Source organism: Rana temporaria, chromosome 10 (assembly GCF_905171775.1).
Source record: "Rana temporaria chromosome 10, aRanTem1.1, whole genome shotgun sequence".
Taxonomy (NCBI): Eukaryota; Metazoa; Chordata; class Amphibia; order Anura; family Ranidae; genus Rana; species Rana temporaria.
Genome location: NC_053498.1, coordinates 92,996,967 through 93,009,845, shown reverse-complemented (window position 1 = coordinate 93,009,845; position 12,879 = coordinate 92,996,967). Strand labels below are relative to the sequence as shown.

At 45.5% G+C, this 12,879-nt stretch overlaps 1 protein-coding gene across 2 annotated transcripts in view; it reads right to left on the bottom strand.

Annotated features, from left to right (window-relative positions):
- LOC120915315 (branched-chain-amino-acid aminotransferase, cytosolic-like) overlaps positions 1-12,879 on the bottom strand; it is a 65,672-nt gene that overhangs the window by 37,346 nt on the left and 15,447 nt on the right. The gene's annotated exons all lie outside the window — the stretch shown is intronic.

Sequence of the window (12,879 nt, the reverse complement as noted above, 5' to 3'; positions counted from 1 at the left end):
AGTCATTTATAAATGATACTTTACACTGAATAACCTCCAGTGGGGGGGGGGGGGTGTCTTCTATGTCTACAATATGGAAAACAACTTGTAAGAGATCAGTTGACCACCATTGCTCTCTCAGTAGTTCCTGAACCCAGAAAAGTGGGTCAGATATAATGGTTTACCAGTAGAATGTATTTTTATTTACTGATCCACCTATCTGTAATGGTAAATTCCCTGCAGACATGGTCATTGATAATTATAATCAGTGTCTGGCAACAGAGCAATGTCCACAGGTCCTGACTGCATGCTGCTTTCTGACAGTATTCTCCTGTAGGAACCGTTGACTTTCCACTGCTGATTACTTGGCATTAGCAATACTAACCTAAGGATGAAAAGCCATTTGTTTATTACTACAATCTGCTGCTGATCCCACAGATGCTGCACTAAGCATTCATTTTAGGGTGATGTAATACAACACAAAGAGGAGTATAAATGTTTCACCAACCGCTGATTCATATTGATCCATCTGGAGCACCAGGCTCTGAGATCCCGGGCGTTGGCAGGCCCTATAAATGCCCGATACGTGCAGTAAATGTCACTTTACTAGATTTAGTCTGCTTTGACACTCGGGCAGGGGCAGGGACGGACTGACCATTCGGGCACTGCCCCAGGGCCCCATGCCACTAGGGGGCCCATCAGCGTTGCCAGCCGGGGGGCAATAGGAGATATAATGAAAAGTTTTTCCTGGTCAGCTTCATTGGGAAGAAATACTACTTGTAAACAATATCACATCCACTCAGGGTTAATTGCAAGACATCCATGAATTCCCCACAGCAACAGGCTTCCCACTCCCCAAATCTGAATACAAGAGGACATAAATCATGGGTTTGCAGGTGTAATAGGGAAAGGGAGTTACGGCTCCAGGTTGGTCCAATTTGTAATTATCCTCTTCTCAGAAGCCACGGGTGCTTGCAATGTATATAGCAAAATGAAGGATGTGTTTGGACAGCCGCACTCCAAAAAAATTGCCTTAATTTGTAAAAAGGGAATCAAAAACTATAAGTCACAGCAAAACTGAACACACAGCTGACGCGTTTCACACTAGTCCTTAGTGCTTAATCATAGCCGATGTCACAGAGCCGGTCCAGGCTTGGAAAGTTTGCGACAGTGGAGTCGTGATCTGCCCACATGCCTGTACCAGCACCCGGCTCAGCCTCTAAGAGCCTGAAAGGGCCGGTCCTGCTGCCCCTCTACAGCCCAGCACTTAAGTGAGCGTGGGAGGGCAGAGAAGAAAGCTGATGACTGTTCCCATATTTTTTTTTTTTTTTAATCATACTTACCTAGATGGATGCAGCATTAGTCCCCCATCAGCTCTAACACAGACGATCGTTCGATTCTCAGAGCTCCCTGAGCAGAGAGCTGGTGACTGCAATGGGAGCTCGGCGAACCGATCGATCGGTGGTGTTTGAGCGCTCAATTCTCAGTGTTAGAGCCGCGGCACAAAGATGCTGCATCCACCTAGGTAAGTATGAGTAAAAAAATAAATAATAATAAAAAATAAAATAAAAAAAAAGGATTCCCATTCTTCTCTATTTAAGTGGAACTAAAGAGCGAATACTTACCTGTCCAACAGTCCCTCGCCATCTTCTTCTGAATGTTAGTCCTTGGGCTTTTTCATTAGCTTGCAGGGTATGACATTATGAATGCGCAGGAGCTATTCATCTTGGCACTCAGAGGCCAGCCTGGCACTCTAAACCGAGCTGCGCATGGCAACAAATAGGCAGGTGGGGGCATTTTGCTCTAGAAGAGACGGTACATGTGTATTCTGCAATAGAAGTCTGCCTGCTGGCTGTTTCTTACAGCAGAACTTCAGTTCAATAATAAGAGTAAGCACAAGAGGGCGCCCAAGCACTGCAGCTTTTAGATGTCAAATGACCACACAAAAATCCCCATGATTTAATTTCACTCTGGCTGCACAGAAGTTGGAGTGCGCTTGGACTAGGGCCTATATCAGAAGTATTGAATATCAAATACCGTATATACTCGAGTATAAGCCCAGTTTTTCAGCACAGTTTTTGGTGCTAAAATGCCCCCCTCGGCTTATACTCATCACCTTTTTGTATCTGATCTCCCGGAGTTTGGGGACCCGGGGAGCACCTATTTTCCAAAGTCGGGCACCCCTTCCATAAACTCCCATGTTAAACAGTCATTTCTCCGGTAACTTTGGGGACCCTGTACCGGCCGGCCATGGGTCCCCTGGACCAGAAATTTATACTCCCATGTTAAACGCAAGTCTAGTCATAGACACAGCGAGGCATGGACACAGCGAGGCAAAGTGAGGCATGCAGATGGACACCCTAGGCTTATACTCGAGTCAATATGTTTTCCCATTTTTGTGGTAAAATTAGGTGCCTCGGCTTATATTCGGGTCCGCTTATACTCGAGTATATACTGTATATCAGAAGTTCAGAAAAACGTATAGCCCGTACACATGATAATCGGACGACGGATCGTCTGTTTGGGTTTTTTTTTTTGCATGTTAGTCGCATATCGAAAAACAGAGAGGTTACAAAAATTTTCGTACGACAGAATAAAGAAAAAAAAAAGTGAGGTCATATGTTGTAGTGTATTTCTATTGTATTTTAAGACGCATCTGTACCAATTCATCGAAAATCATACGATCTGGCATCGTATGAGAATTTTTTTTGCGTTTGTCCGATCGGAAAATAACAGATGAATTGTGGTGATCAGCTCTTGAAAGCGCTGTTCTAACGATCCGATTATCGTACGATCGCTTCGAAAGCGGTATTTTTCATCCGATTTTCGGATTGTGTGCACGGCCATTAGCTACCATTTCCTTTTAGATTATTAGAATGAGTTACAATAGCAGATACAATGATCATTCCAACAGAAGCCACTCTGATTGGCTCCTGCTTGCTGCTCAGGATGTCAGCCGTGGTAATGGATATACACTTATAAGCAACCTGGTGCCTTACGAAAGCACTATGTCAAAAATATTAAAATCTAATAACTGTTTATCCTTAATACACAATACTGGACATCTTGGTCCAAACGTATACAAAGACATAGTATAAAAAAGGAAGTCATTACTGAATACTAGAATTACAAGTACTAACCACATAGTTATTATCAGAATACAACCATGATCGGTGCTCCTCCAGGATGCTAGTATGAAGTAACGGGTCCCCAACTAGTGACGGGTGAATAAAGGATCCAATTGCTTCTTGTCATCTCTAAACAGGCCACAGGTCATAGGTCGCTGCATTTTGATGTGGCTAAACTCAGCATCTAGATGCAGCAACACTCAGAAAGCCGCAACTAGTTTGTATGCGTCCAGAAACGCAGGTCCTGGACGGAGATGCAGCCAGAGCCCCTAATCTCATGAAACTGCATAAAATTGAGCGGTTACATGCCAACAGAAGCCATGCCGCCCATTGATTGGTATGAGATACATAGCTAGCCGCAGACAAAGCGAGCCTGGGCCGAGTTCCTTGACCATGCAGGAATCGCAGATTCTCACTGGTGGACGGCCATCCGAATGAGCACCAAGGCTGCATTCCCAATTGGGAAGAAGGATTCTCGTTAGCCATTTTAATGCGATTTCACGTTGCACATAGGGCCGCCCGTTTACTTCGTGGGCTGCCTTATGCGAGTGGGATGAAAGATTCCTGTTAGCGATTTGAATGCGATTTCACATCACGCATAGGGCAGCCCGTTCACTTCATGGGCTGCTTTATGCGAGTCGCCCAAAAGGAAGCTCATGCTCCTTTTTCAGCGAGAAGCGTAGCAGGTTTTTAAAACTTGCGTTTTTACGCAATCACCACGTGATCACATCGTGCAACGATTACAGCAAAATCACATCGTCCTTTGGGGTGCAAATAAAGTAATGATGGCACCCAAAAGACTGTCACGTGTTCTGCCATAATTTGGGATTGTGGGTATAATTATGGCGATTCTGTCCGAGATCCAAAATCACGAGATGTGAACGGGGCTTAAGGGACTGAGCTGCAGGATTGAGGCTTTGTTCACATCTCGTGATTTCGGATCGCAGACAGAATCGCCTTGATTCTGCCCGCGATCCAAAATTGTACCAAAATGCATGATGCCCTTTTGGGTGCCCACTATAACCAATACCACTTATTGCGCCGCTCAAGGTGCTCTGATAGATCCGGTGTCTCACAGAATATAAGGGTACAGGCTGTCTTATGCTTAGTCCAGAAAGCAGCGCAGTGAGGGGATGAGAGACACCGCACACCCCTAGCTCAACAGGTGAGAAGAAATGTGACCGGCCTCAGCCATGAGCTCCTCCTGACCCCCACCGGCTCTGATGCATTTCCCCCACCCGTTGGGGCTTAATCATACCCTTTTGGGTGCCATTATTATTTAATGGTGTTCCAAGTGTGATTCTGCTGCGATCGTTGCGCAGCAATCGCGGCAAAATGTGAGTTTTAAAAACACGCTAAACTTGTCACCGAAAAAGGAGGAGGAGCTTCTTTTCAGGCAACAAATGCGCATAGGGCAGCCCATGAAGTGGAATTGCATGCAAATCGCTCAAAGTGTGAATGCAGCATAATTCTACTACTATTCCCTGGTTCAGCATTACTGTGTGTGGCCTCATTTACATGTGTGGTAGAGTTTACTGCCCCTCTGAAAAGCAATCCATGGTGGATCGCTTTTCAGAATCAGCTGACAGGAGGCTCAGAGGTTACATGTTGCCTCCTGAACGCCTGCAGAATCACACCACATGCATTACATACAGTCTCCCTTTTTGGTTGTAACTTACAATTTCCCTTTGACTTTTATAGAGAATGGACTCACTGGAGAGGAGACCTGGGCTCACAAGAATTGGAAATCGCACTTTTCCTGATCAGCAATTCCTTTGGGACTATTTACAATGCACTTTGTGCAAAGATATTAGTGTGACGTTGCATTTGTATATGCAAGTATAGCATCAAATAAGGTACATAGATAGAATTATTGTGTTTTAACATATTTTTATATATTCTTCATTGGGATAATAAAAAAAATACAGTAAGCTTTAGGCCCCTTTCACACTTGTACCACTTTAAAGTCGTGCGACTTTGCCGCGATTTTGGATCAGTACTACTTTGCCACAACTTTGGCATTAACCAATGAAAACATCCATGGTGTGAGGCAATTCCTTTTCCTGCCATAGTTCCTGCCATAGTCCATGGAAGTCCTCCCAGAATCTCTGGGGCGCGCACACGGGAGTGTCCGTGACCGCCGGGTCGATCACGGATCGCGGTAAATTGCCGCTGATAGTGGCCGTTTACCACGTGATCGCCATGTCCAATGACGGAGCGATCACATGTAAACAAACCGGCCAGCCATCCATGCTCAGCCATCCCTGGAATACTGTGCAATACTCTTCCTTCCCTGCAATACCCCCGGCCAGTACTCTGCAATACCCCCGGCCAGTACTCTGCAATACCCCCGGCCAGTACTCTGCAATACCCCTGGCCAGTACTCTGCAATACCCCCGGCCAGTACTCTGCAATACCCCCGGCCAGTACTCTGCAATACCCCCGGCCAGTACTCTGCAATACCCCCGGCCAGTACTCTGGAAAAAAAATTCGTTTTAACCACTTCCCGCCCGTCGGCCGTCATATGACGTCCTTTACTGTGTGCAAGGATATCTGAATAATGGGTGCAGCTACAGGCATCATTCAGATATCATCTTATTCAGCCGGTGTTTCCCTACACCATAAGAATGATCATGGCGGCTGTTCCGCCTCTTGATCGTTCTCACAGGAGGCGAAAGAGGACGTCCCCCCCTCCCGTCGCCCTCCGGTGCTTCTTCCGACTCACCGCTACCATCGTAGCCAGGATCGTTTTTTTTTTTTTCAGTGGTGAGATGTGGGGTCTTATTGACCCCATATCTCACTGTAAAGAGGACCTGTCATGCTATATTCCTATTACAAGGGATGTTTACATTCCTTGTAATAGGAAAAAAAGTGATCAAAACATTTATTTTTGGGGAAAAACGTGTCAAACTAAAATAAATAAAGTAAAATGAACAATAAAAAAAAATATATTTTTTTTTCAAAGCCCCCCTGTTCCTGCGTGCTCGTATACAGAAGCGAACGCACACGCAAGTCCCGCATACATATGAAAACGGTGTTCGAACCACACATGTGAGGTATCGCTGCGAACGTTAGAGGGAGAGCAATAATTTTAGCCCTAGACCTCTTCTCCAACGAAAAAGATGTAACCAGTAAAAATATTTAAAGCATCACCTATGGGGATTTTTAAGTAGCGAAGTTTGGCGCCATTCCACAAGCGTGTGCAATTTTGAAGGGTGACATGTTGGGTATCTATTTACTCGGCGGAACTTCATCTTTCATATTATGCAAAAACATTGTGTTAACTTTAATTTTTTTTTTTTTTTTTTTTTTTTAAAGCAAAATTGCTGTGCAAATACCGTGCGCGATAAAAAGTTGCAATGACCGCCATTGTATTCTCTAGGGTCTTTGCTAAAAAAAAACATATATAATGTTTTGGGGTTCTATGTCATTTTCTAGCAAATAAATTATGATTTTTCCATGTAGGAGAGAAATGTTAAAATTGGTCTGGGTGCCCCAGAACGCCTGACAGTGCTCCCTGCATGTTGGGCCTCTCTATGTGGCCACGCTGTGTAAAAGTCTCACACATGTGGTGTCGCCATACTCAGGAGGAAAAGCAGAATGTGTTTGGGGTGTAATTTGTGGTATGCATATGCTGTGTGTGAGAAATAACCTGCTAATATGACAATTTTGTGGGGGGGGGGAAAAAAAAAATCTTGATTTTGCAAAGAATTGTGGGAAAAAATCACAACTTCAAAAAACTCACCATGCCTCTTTCTAAATACCTTGGAATGTCTTCTTTCCAAAAAGGGGTCATTTGGGGGGTATTTGTACTTTTCTGGCATGTTAGGATCTCAAGAAATGATAGGCCGTCAGTACTTCAGGTGTGATAAATTTTCAGATATTGGCACCATAGCTTGTGGACGCTATAAAACTTTCACAAAGACCAAATAATATCCACCAATTTGTACTTATTTTTACCAAAGATATGTAGCAGTATACATTTTGGCCAAAATTTATGAAGAACAATTACAAATTTGCTAAATTTTATAACAGAAACAAAGACAAATACATTTTTTACAGAATTTTCAGTCTTTTTTCTTTTAATAGCGCAAAAAATAAAAAACCCAACGGTGATTAAATACCACCAAAAGAAAGCTCTATTTGTGGAGAAAAAAGGACAAAAATTTCATTTGGGTACAGTGTTGCATGACTGAGTAATTGTCATTCAAAATGTGAGAGCACCGAAAGCTGAAATTGGTCTGGTTATTAAGGGGGTTTAAGTGCCCAGTGGTCAAGTGGTTAAAACCCCAAACCACCACGGCTCAAAACACATGCACATAGTTGGTGCAGACCCATTCACTTTACTGGGCTGTGTTCAGCGGTGGAGTGTAGCCGCACAATCAGCAGTTACTTCTTGTTAGGGATGGATGAGTGACCCTGGATGAAGGCCGATGCATCCAGACTCAGACATCTGTCCCCAGCCACATGTAACCACGTGTTGTGTGAATATATGTGAAGAGCGACTGCTCCTCTCTGCCTGTCATTACTCTATATAGCCTGGGCGGCTCCTGCTGTTCTCATACATTTGTCATTCCAAGAAACAAGACTGCTGATTCTTGCCGCTGGAATCCGGTGTGTGCATGTAATCCCCCACGTGAAGGCGGCCCAATTGGTGCAAATGAAAGCACTTTAAGGACCATGATATGCATTTCTTTTATGCCATCAAGACCTAGATATGTCCTTACTTTGCTTAGTATGTACAGGTTCACTTTACAGTTTTCCTCTCCATAAAAGAGCCACTAATACTATTCATATTTGTGTATTTAACCATTTCACTGGCCAAAGACCAGAGCATTTTTTGGGATTCGGCACTGCGTCACTTTAACTGACAATTGCGCGGTCGTGCGACGTGGCTCCCAAACAAAATTGGCATCCTTTTTTTCCCCACAAATAGAGCTTTCTTTTGGTGGTATTTAATCACCTCTGTGGTTTTTAGTTTTTGCACTATAAACAAAAATAGAGCCACAATTTTGAAAAAAAACCTACGTTAGATCTACCGGTATTTCTACGAGCCTTCCAGGACGGCACACCAGAGAGATAAGGGCTCCTCCCACAGGAAACACAATCAATTGACAAGTTTGTTATAAGTTCCCACCCCTCCCCTTGCTCCTCAGTATTTAATAAAGTAATCTTGAACTGGTTCACAAGGGGCACCCCATCGGTACTTACCATTTAGCATATAGCTTACCTTTCTTCACATAGGGTGGGTAGTAGGCCTGCCGTCCTGGAAGGCTCGTAGAAATACCGTTACCGGTAGATCTAACGTAGGTTTTCTCCTACGCCTTCCAGGACGGCACACCAGAGAGGATATAAAAGGACCTCAGGCCTACCTCAGGGTGGGACCACAGCTTGGAGGACCTTCCGACCGAAAGCCAGGTCTTGCTGTGACAACAATTCTATACGGTAGTGTTTCAGGAAGGTGTGATGACTTGACCAGGTAGCCGCACTACGGATCTGGTCCCAGGAGGCACCTGCTCTCTCCGCCCAAGATGTCGCCAGAGATCTGGTTGAATGAGCTTTGATATTAAGTGGAGCTGGTTCTCCTGCACACTGATAAGCCTCTGTAATAGCTTCTCTAATCCATTTTGAGACTGATGGCCTTGAGGCCTGTAATCCCTTCCTGACTCCACCAAAAAGGATTAGGAGATGGTTAGATTTCCTGAAACTTTTGGTTCTCTCTAAATATATAAGAAGACATCTTCTTACGTCCAAACAGTGAAACTTAAACTCCTTCTCGTTCTTTGGTTCTGAACAAAAGGACGGCAATATCATTTCTTGCGTCCTGTTGAGTAAGGATGCTACTTTAGGTAGGTATAAGGGATCTGCCCTAAGAGTGACCCTGTCTGGTTGTACCCTAAGAAAGGGCTCTTTCATGGACAGAGCTTGCAGATCTCCCACCCTCCTGGCTGTAGTAATAGCCAACAAAAAAGCTAATTTTAACGTAAGGAACCTAAGGGAAACTTTCTCTAAAGGTTCAAAAGGGGGCATAGATAATGACTCTAATACCCTAGTAAGGTCCCATGGTGGACAGAAGCTTTTAAGGACGGGGGACATTCTTTCCCTAGCTAGTAAGAACCTCTTAACTAGGTCGTCCTTCGCTAATCTTTTATCCAGGTACACGGAGAGGGCAGCTACCTGTACTCGCAGGGTGCTAACCTTAAGCCCAGCGTCTGCTCCATCCTGGAGAAAATCCAGGATAACCGGAACCGATTGGGAAGACTTTAGTCTTTTACTACTCCAGGTCTGGAAAGTTTTCCATATCTTTAAGTAGATCTTTCTGGTGACCGGCTTTCTACTTGTAAGGAGAGTATCAATCACCTTTTCTGAACAACCTTTTTGTTTCAGAATCTGGCGCTCACTAACCAGGCTGTTAGCTGAAAGAACTCTGGTCTCGAGTGAAACACTGGACCTTGTCTGAGAAGATCTGTCCTGGCTGGGAGTCTCAGAGGCTCTGCTACTGACATGAACCTCAGATTCGCAAACCATGTCCTCCTTGGCCACCATGGGGCAATAAGGAGGACCTGACCGGGGGACTTGCTGACTTTCTGGAGTACCCGCGGAATTAGCGCCAGGGGTGGGAAAGCGTAGGCCATTCTGAAGTGCCAGTTCTGGGACAGCGCGTCCAGGCCCTCGGAATCCCGTTCTACCGAGGCTGAGAAGTACCTGTTCACTTTCCTGTTCTTCCGGTTCGCGAACAGGTCTATGTCTGGTTCGCCAAACTGAAGAACTAGGGCCTGAAAGACCTCGGGACTCAATTCCCATTCCCCCTGTCTTAATTGTTGGCGACTGAGGAAGTCCGCTTCTATGTTGTCTGTCCCCTTTATATGTATGGCTGAGATGGAGGTGACATTTTTCTCTGCCCAACCCAGAATTTCCATGGTTAGTTCCAATAGGGGACCGGATCTGGTACCGCCTTGGTGATTCAGGTAGGCCACTACTGTAGCGTTGTCTGAGCTCACCTGGACCTCCCTGTCTGTGACATCTTGTTGGAAGGCCCTCAGGGCTTCTCCCACTGCTCTGAGCTCCCTGGTATTGGAAGATTGATGAGCCAGGAGGTAGCACCATCTTCCTTGGGCTTTTTTCCCCCCCATGTGGGCACCCCACCCCCATGTGCTGGCATCCGTAGTCAATTTTACCGGATCCCATTGTGCCCAAGGTCGACCTTCCCTTAGGTTTTGGTGACTGGTCCACCACTCTAGGGATGACAGGACCTGAGGGGTGAGTAAAATCTCCTGATCCAGGGATTCCTTCTTCTTGTCCCAAGAGGACAGAAAGAAAAAATGGAGCATCCTTGCATGTAATTGGGACCAGACTACTGCTGGTATGGATGCCGACATTAAGCCTAGGACTCTCATAACTGACCTCCTGGGAAGTCTGGGGAATCTCACCAGATTCTCTGCTGCTGACGCTAATTTTTTTATTTTTTCCTCTGGTAGGAAGAGCGTCTGAAGCCTGGAGTCTATAGTGTAGCCCAGGAAATTTTTTACCTGCTCTGGTACGAGGGAGGATTTCTCTAAATTGATAATCCAGCCTAGGCTTTCTAAAAACTCCATCACCCTGTTGGTATCCCTCTGAACCTGTGACTCTGTCTGACCGGAGATCAGTAGATCGTCCAGGTATGGTATAAGGCATATCCCTTGAAGATGTAGGAAGGCTACTGCCTCTGCCAGTATCTTTGTAAAGATTCTGGGGCTGGAGGTTAGGCCGAAGGGTAGCGCCCTGAACTGCCAATGAAAGATTTCCTCCCCTACCACCACCGCAAACCTCAAAAAGGCCTGATGGTCCACGTGAATTGGCACGTGCAAATAGGCGTCTTTCAGGTCTATGGTTGTCATGTAGGTTTCCTTCAAGAGGTTCTTTCTTACTGAGTAAATACTCTCCATGGAAAACTTCTTCTGTTCTAAAAATCCGTTTAGTTTTTTCAGGTTTACTATCAGGCGGAATTTTCCTGATGGTTTCCGAACCAAAAACACGTGGGAATAGAACCCCCGGTATTGCTGTTCCACTGGCACTGGTGTTATTACTAGTTGCTCTGCCAATTCCTGAACCCCCTCCAAGAGGGCCCTTCTTTTTAGGGTATCCTTGGGGAGCTGCGTGAGGGTGATCATAGGGGGGGGGGGAAGGTGACAAATTCCAGGCGGAACCCATCCCTTATAAGCTTGTGTATGTAGGGACTGTCTGAAATATTTTCCCACTGTTGTACAAACTGGGACAGCCTCCCCCCTACCTTGACCTTGGCGTCACTTGGTCTGTTTAGCCTCAGCCTTGGCGGAGGGAAAGAGCAAGTTATTCTTTTTGTTCCCTTTGCCATAAAACCAGCGCCTATTGGGTTCTCTTTTATACTTCTGCTTGTTCTGCCCCTGGGGGCCTCGAAAAGTTTTCTTAAACCCATCTTTCTTAGGTTTCACAGGGAATTTCTTTCCCTTCTCTGAAGACCTAGCTAGGACATCATCCAATCCTTGGCCAAACAGAAGTGAACCCTGGAAAGGGAGTCCACACAGTTTTCCCTTTGATGTGACATCCCCATCCCAGGCCTTAACCCAGATAGCTCGCCTGGACGAGTTGATCAAGGCCGCTGTCTTGGCTGAAGCTTTAGCAGTTTCCAAAGCGGCATCTGCCAAGTATGCGACAGCTTTTCCTATCAAAGATAGAGACCCCAAGATTTCCTCTGACTCTGTAAACTGGCCGAGGTGTTCTGCCAGTTTCTATACCCATAGGTCTACATTCCTGGCTACACAGGTCGCAGCTAATGCTGGGGCCATAGAAGCTGTGTTAGCCTCCCATGCTTTTCTTAGGAGTGATTCGGCCCTACGATCCATTAGATCTTTAATACTGCCAGCATCTTCAAATGAGAGGTCTGACTGTTTAGTGACCTGAGACAGGGCCGCATCCAGTTTTGGAAGTTTAAAGAAAGCTTCCCCAACTGATTGGGTGAACGGGTACTTCCGTTTCCAGGTTTTCTGAGTGGTCAGTCTCCTTTCTGGAAATTTCCATTCTTGTAGGATTATTTCTTTTAGAGATTGGTGGAGAGGGAAGACTCTATCCTGCGTTTCACTGAGCCCCCTATACACCTTATCCTGTGCAGAGGTCGTTTTAGGAACCTCTGGAATCTCTTCAGTGGCATAGATTGCCTGAAGGAGACTGTCCACATCCTCTGCTGAGAAGAGGAATCTTTTCAATTTTCCTTCTTCCTGAGACATGACTGAGTCTCTATCCTCCTCACCCTCTGAGCTATGTCTAGTGACCTGGCTCATGACCTCACTTTCCTCTTCCTCCTGATCATGAGAAAAGACCTGGGAGTATAGGAAAGGGGTACTGGGTCCTGCAACTAGCCTTCCCTGAGAAATCAAAGTCTCTCTAGGGGCCGGTTCCTCTGTGCTAGGGCCTGTGGCTGCTTGTGTAGCTGTCTCCCTGAAAGCTCTAACCGTGGCCAACATTTCAGACTGCATTGACAAGAGAAAATCTTTCATCATGGCAGCTGCCTCCTTCCCAGCCAACTGGTTAATACACTTGTGGCAGAAGGGTTTGGTATAGGATTTTGGGAGTTTATCTTTACAGTTTCCACATTTTTTAGAGGAACTACCACTAGCAGATGCTGAGGATTGAGCAGAGGCCCCCTGGGTTTCACCGGGAGATTCTGTTAGAGAGGGAACATAATAAAAACAACCATGTTATTTTTTCCCACTTCAGAGCTGCAGGCTGTACTAGGGAGAAAAGAGAGAGAGAACGA